This window comes from Salmo trutta, chromosome 40, assembly GCF_901001165.1.
Source record: "Salmo trutta chromosome 40, fSalTru1.1, whole genome shotgun sequence".
In the NCBI taxonomy this organism is placed as follows: domain Eukaryota; kingdom Metazoa; phylum Chordata; class Actinopteri; order Salmoniformes; family Salmonidae; genus Salmo; species Salmo trutta.
The window spans coordinates 281,400-288,745 of NC_042996.1; the positions used below are offsets into that span (position 1 = coordinate 281,400).

The 7,346-nt window shown below is 42.2% G+C and overlaps 1 long non-coding RNA gene across 1 annotated transcript; it reads right to left on the bottom strand.

Moving 5' to 3' along the window:
* Nucleotides 1-325: 325 nt before the first annotated feature.
* Nucleotides 326-2,933, bottom strand: LOC115180397 (uncharacterized). The gene is made up of 4 exons (XR_003873071.1): nucleotides 2,834-2,933; nucleotides 2,583-2,659; nucleotides 1,321-1,357; nucleotides 326-973 (listed from the first exon to the last, which is right to left on the bottom strand). It is a non-coding gene; the product is annotated as an uncharacterized LOC115180397 (long non-coding RNA).
* Nucleotides 2,934-7,346: the final 4,413 nt, after the last annotated feature.

Consider the following 7,346-nt stretch of genomic DNA (forward strand, 5'->3'; position numbering starts at 1 on the left):
CAAGGAGTCGATAGTTATGGTCTCCAAGGAGTCGATAGTTACGGTCTCCAAGGAGTCGATAGTTATGGTCTCCAAGGAGTTGATAGTTACGGTCTCCAAGGAGTCAATCTAAAACTAGTCTATAGTCATTTGAAAAATCTCATTAGCACATAACAAGTAGACTGTAGATGAAGTGTAGGCTAGTCGTACTGAGGAGATGAACGGTGAGGAATAGGCCTTTCAATTACACCCAGAAAAAAAGACACACAGAGACAGACACACAACACATGCACGCACACATACAGAAATCATACATTTCTGAAGACATATGCACACGAGCACACAATGCATTTCCACAAGATTTATTTAAGACTGTGGAAACTATGTTGTGAAAATAATTAACATGTTGGAATACATTCAAGAAAAGAAAACGTGGATGCTCCAAATACTGTACATATGCCTACATATTGAGTGAAGAAAGATTCTTCTCTATTCGACCAATGATACAAATGGGGAACATTTGATCCAGCTCCTATAGAGAGAATTTCTGAGAACTATTGACTCAGAGACAGAGAGAGAAAATCAAGAAATATTTGAATAGGAGTTCTGAGAGAGGTCTTGTCTTGTTTCTTGGTATTGCTGAGATCTGAATAGGCCTATCTGATCCAGTCTGACATTTAGTTCTGAGTAGAAGGTTGTCTTGTCTCATGATCCTGAGTGGTGAATGCCGACTCCAACATCCGTGATGCCCTTTAACCTGGGTCGTGTTCATTAGGGTGCATGTTTTCAAATTTTGTGTAACGCAAATGAAAACAAGTATTTCTTATTGGACAAGTTCAGATAGTACCTCCCCCTTTCATTTCGTTTTGGACTTTTTTCTTCCATTTTGTGCCTATTTAATAACATAACGCTGATTCCTGATCAGTCACATCCATGGTGAGCATATGACCCATTGTCTGATCATTCACCTTAGAAACTGATCCCAGTTCAGTTCCTATGGAGAGAGAGAGAGGGAGATGATTGGTCCCCCAGGGGTTCTACTGGGTCCTATGGAGCCAATCAGAGATCAAAGAAAACAATTCCTTCCTTCATGCTTGCTGACATCATCATTATCATGTCTGTCTGTCTGTCTGTCTGTCTGTCTGTCTGTCTGTCTGTCTGTCTGTCTGTCTGTCTGTCTGTCTGTCTGTCTGTCTGTCTGTCTGTCTGTCTGTCTGTCTGTCTGTCTGTCTGTCTGTCTGTCTGTCTGTCGTGGGTGTGAGAGTCCCATAAGATGAACTTCTGAGATTGAGGCAGAGAGTTTAACATAGGATATTGAGATCGGGGCTGTTGACATCATACCTTTAGTGAAAGGATGTTTCAATGATGCTTCACTTATCTGTGGGGAGAAAAGAGAAAATTACTAGGACTTGACGTTGACACACACATACACCTGCTGCTTCATTAAGGCTGTAAGCCCTAGCCTCCTTGAGGTGCTCATCACTTCAGCCAGTCCCTGGGGAGAGTGGCATTACCAATTACCTGCCACAGGATCCCAGTCTCCTCATTATAACACCCAACGGGACACACAAACACACACACGACCACACAAATGTGTACTCGCACGCATGCACGCACACACACACACACACGCAATTCAGTCCCAATCAAAATCCTACTTTCCCTAACCCCTAAACCTAACCCATTTTCTTACCCAAAAACTTAACCTTAACCCTAAACCTAGCTCCTAATCCTAAACATAATTATAACCCTAACACTAATTCTAACCTTAAACTCCCTAGAAATTGCATTTGACCTTGTGGGGACTAACAAAATGTCCCCAGTAGGTCCAATTTTAGATTTTTTACTATTCTTGTGGGGACTTCCGGTCCCCACAAGAATAGTTAAACACCTCCACACACACACCTCCACACACACACACACACATCATCACTGTGTATAACCTGGAGCTGTAGCATCAGTATCACACACCATCAGATCACTCCCACACCACCAGATCACTCCCACACCACCAGATCACTTCCACAGCACCAGATCACTAACACACCACCAGATCACTTCCACAGCACCAGATCACTTCCACAGCACCAGATCACTCCCACACCACCAGATCACTTCCACAGCACCATATCCACATCTCTCTCTCTCAGAATGATCCTTAGTCAGAAGTGTTTTAACCAGAACTCTCTCATGCTTCCTCCTGACCTCTAAGGCCTGACAGGAAATTGAGTGTCTTTGTGTCTATAACGGAGGCTGAGAAACACATTGAGACTTGGACATCCTCTCAAACTCATATCCAGACCCAGCACATCTTGTGTAAGAACAATACTCAGCCTCTCTCTGTATGACTGTTACCTTGGTGTGTTCCCATCTGGATAGGAGGCATAGTGTTCTGTCTATCTGTGTATGACTGTTACCTTGGTGTGTTCCCATCTGGATAGGAGGCATAGTGTTCTGTCTATCTGTGTAAGACTGTTACCTTGGTGTGTTCCCATCTGGATAGGAGGCATAGTGCTCTGTCTATCTGTGTATGACTGTTACCTTGGTGTGTTCCCATCTGGATAGGAGGCATAGTGCTCTGTCTATCTGTGTATGACTGTTACCTTGGTGTGTTCCCATCTGGATAGGAGGCATAACGCTCAGGTCTGCTGGTAGTCCCACATACACACCTCCATAGTTCCTGAGAGAAGAGGACACACACACACACACACACACACACCCACCCACCCACCCACACCCACACCCACACACACACACACACACACACACACGGTGAGAAAGACATAGATAGACAGGTCTTGATCACAGTGACCTTCGAGCAAACAAACACACACACACAGGCCATGTTACTCACATCCTTTTTTCTTCTTCTTGTGCAGACTCCTCTGTGCTGTAAATGACATCACCAGTCAGTAATAGTCAGTAACAACTCAGTCAGTCAGTAATAACTCAGTCACTCAGTCAGTCATAACTCAGTCAGTCAGTAATAACTCAGTCACTCAGTAACAACTCAGTCAGTCACTCAGTAACAACTCAGTCAGTCAGTCATAACTCAGTCAGTCAGTCAGTCATAACTCAGTCAGTCAGTCAGTCATAACTCAGTCACTCAGTAATAACTCAGTCACTCAGTAATAACTCAGTCACTCAGTAATAACTCAGTCACTCAGTAATAACTCAGTCACTCAGTAATAACTCAGTCACTCAGTAATAACTCAGTCAGTCAGTCAGTAATAAGTCAGTGAGTCATAACTCAGTGAGTAATATCTCAGTCAGTAATATCTCAGTCAGTAATATCTCAGTCAGTCAGTAATATCTCAGTCAGTCAGTAATATCTCAGTCAGTCAGTAATATCTCAGCCAGTCAGTAATATCTCAGTCAGTAATATCTCAGTCAGTAATATCTCAGTCAGCCAGTAATATCTCAGTCAGTAATATCTCAGTCAGTCAGTAATATCTCAGCCAGTCAGTAATATCTCAGCCAGTCAGTAATATCTCAGTCAGTAATATCTCAGTCAGTAATATCTCAGTCAGCCAGTAATATCTCAGCCAGTAATATCTCAGTCAGTAATATCTCAGTCAGTAAGTAATATCTCAGTCAGTCAGTAATATCTCAGTCAGTAATATCTTAGTCAGTAATATCTCAGTCAGTCAGTAATATCTCAGTCAGTCAGTAATATCTTAGTCAGTCAGTAATATCTCAGTCAGTCAGTTACATCTCAGCCAGTAATATCTCAGTCAGTCAGTAATATCTCAGTCAGTCAGTAATATCTCAGTCAGTAATATCTCAGTCAGTCAGTAATATCTCAGTCAGTAATATCTCAGTCAGTCAGTAATATCTCAGTCAGTAAGTAATATCTCAGTCAGTAATATCTCAGTCAGTAATATCTCAGTCAGTCAGTAATATCTCAGTCAGCCAGTAATAACTCAGTCAGCCAGTAATATCTCAGTCAGTAAGTAATATCTCAGTCAGTAAGTAATATCTCAGTCAGTAATATCTCAGTCAGTAAGTAATATCTCAGTCAGCCAGTAATATCTCAGTCAGCAAGTAATATCTCAGTCAGTAAGTAATATCTCAGTCAGTAATATCTCAGTCAGTCAGTAATATCTCAGTCAGTCAGTAATATCTCAGTCAGTCAGTAATATCTCAGTCAGTCAGTAATATCTCAGTCAGTAAGTAATATCTCAGTCAGTAATTTCTCAGTCAGTAATATCTCAGTCAGTCAGTAATATCTCAGTCAGTCAGTAATATCTCAGTCAGTCAGTAATATCTCAGTCAGTAATATCTCAGTCAGTAATATCTCAGTCAGTAAGTAATATCTCAGTCAGTAAGTAATATCTCAATCAGTAATATCTCAGTCAGTAATATCTCAATCAGTAAGTAATATCTCAGTCAGTCAGTCATTAGTCAGTCAGTAATATCTCAGTCAGTAATATCTCAGTCAGTAATATCTCAGTCAGTCAGTAATATCTCAGTCAGTCAGTAATATCTCAGTCAGTCAGTAATATCTCAGTCAGTCAGTAATATCTCAGTCAGTCAGTAATATCTCAGTCAGTCAGTAATGTCTCAGTCAGTCAGTAATATCTCAGTCAGTCAGTGTCACAGCTGTCGTCGGTGAAGGAGGACCAAAACGCAGCAGGCATGCGGTTGTTCATTTTGAACATTTATTAAACTCCAAAATGAACATACAAAAATAACAAAACGAAACCACGAACAACAAAACAGTCTGGCAAAGCCTAAGGCTCAACACAGAACAATCACCCACAAATAACAAACACAAACACACCCTAATATATGGGACTCTCAATCAAAGGCAGATAGACAACACCTGCCTTCAACTGAGAGTCCCAACCCCAATTAACCAAACATAGAAACAGACATGCTAGACTAAACATAGAATACCTGAAAACCAAACAGTGCCCAAAAACCCCGGAATACTTAAACCAAATGCCCCTTCAACAAAACACACCACCCCGAACCACATAGAACGAATACCCTCTGCCACGTCCTGACCAAACTACAATACTAATTAACCCTTATACTGGCCAGGACGTGACAGTCAGTAATATCTCAGTCAGTAATATCTCAGTCAGTCAGTAATATCTCAGTCAGTCAGTAATATCTCAGTCAGTAATATCTCAGTCAGTCAGTAATATCTCAATCAGTCAGTAATATCTTAGTCAGTCAGTAATATCTCAGTCAGTCATAACTCAGTCAGTCAGTATTAACTCAGTCAGTAATAAGTCAGTCAGTCAGTCATAACTCAGTCAGTCAGTCAGTCAGTCATAACTCAGTCAGTCAGTCAGTCAGTCAGTCAGTCAGTCAGTCAGTCAGTAATAACTCAGTCAGTCAGTATTAACTCAGTCAGTCAGTATTAACTCAGTCAGTCAGTCAGTCAGTAATAAGTCCATTACCCCCGGGAGCTCTGACTGTCCAGGTCAAACACAGGTCAATGAATGGCATGGCTAGGAAATAGTAATCAACTCAGGTCTGTCCAATATCTAAATGCGCGTGTGCATGGGTGTTCACCGTCTAGGGGTCTTTTCTCCACCAGAGACCTGTTTATTCTGAAGCTCTGTAGCAGTGCCGAAACCAGTCTCATTAATGACCTGGCTATGATTATTTTCAGTCATTTAGCAGAGGCTCTTATCCAGAGCGATTTACAGTCATCATTTCTTTCTTTCGTACTGGTCCTCCGTGGGAATCGAACCCACAACTCTGGCATTGCAAGCACCATGCTCTACCAACTAAGCCACACGGGACCTGCTAGGTTTGTCGAGAACTTGGCCTGCCTGTCAAAATGTTTATCAGGAAGCTTGTTGAGAACCCTGCCTACCTGTCAATATGTTTATCAGGCAGTTTGTTGAGAACTCTGCCTAACTGTCGATATGTTTATCAGGAAGTAGTCCACAGTATTTGACTAATGTCTGACTCATTAATTCTAGGAAATTGTGTTTTTCCTTTCATAGTTGAGAGGCAGGGCCATGTGGGCAAGGTGAGGACTGAGTGTGAGTGAGACTGGATGGGGATGTTTGTGGTGCCTGGCTGGGATAAACAGAGCAGTGACGTGGAAAGTTCTTCACCTTTAATGAAAGAACATGACCTATTAGCTTACAACAACAGCATATTCTCCAACTACGGCTGTCATACTGACAACAACCACATATTCTCCAACTACAGCTGTCATACTGACAACAGCACATTCACCACCTACGGCTGTCATACTGACAACAACAACACATTCTCCACCGACGGCTGTCATACTGACAACAACAGCATATTCTCCACCTACAGCTGTCATACTGACAACAACAGCACATTCTCCACCTACAGCTGTCATACTGACAACAACCACATATTCTCCAACTACGGCTGTCATACTGACAACAACAGCACATTCTCCATCTACAGCTGTCATACTGACAACAACAACACATTCTCCACCTACAGCTGTCATACTGACAACAACCACATATTATCCACCTACAGCTGTCATACTGACAACAACAGCACATTCTCCATCTACAGCTGTCATACTGACAACAACAACACATTCTCCATCTACAGCTGTCATACTGACAACAACAACACATTCTCCACCTACAGCTGTCATACTGACAACAACCACATATTCTCCACCTACGGCTGTCATACTGACAACAACAACACATTCTCCACCTACAGCTGTCATACTGACAACAACCACATATTCTCCACCTACGGCTGTCATACTGACAACAACAACACATTCTCCACCTACAGCTGTCATACTGACAACAACAGCACATTCTCCATCTACAGCTGTCATACTGACAACAACAGCACATTCTCCATCTACAGCTGTCATACTGACAACAACCACATATTCTCCATCTACAGCTGTCATACTGACAACAACAGCACATTCTCCATCTACAGCTGTCATACTGACAACAACAACACATTCTCCATCTACAGCTGTCATACTGACAACAACCACATATTCTCCACCTACAGCTGTCATACTGACAACAACCACATATTCTCCATCTACAGCTGTCATACTGACAACAACAGCACATTCTCCACCTACAGCTGTCATACTGACAACAACCACATATTCTCCACCTACGGCGTTCATACTGACAACAACAACACATTCTCCACCTACAGCTGTCATACTGACAACAACCACACATTCTCCATCTACAGCTGTCATACTGACAACAACCACATATTCTCCACCTACGGCTGTCATACTGACAACAACAACAACAACACGGGCTCAATGCCGATTCCCCCTACTCCCCAAATAAAGTGTACACTCGTTCGTGCACCCTTAAGAATTGAAAAGCAGTGGATTAGTGAGAGAAATATGGGCTTGGGGCCAG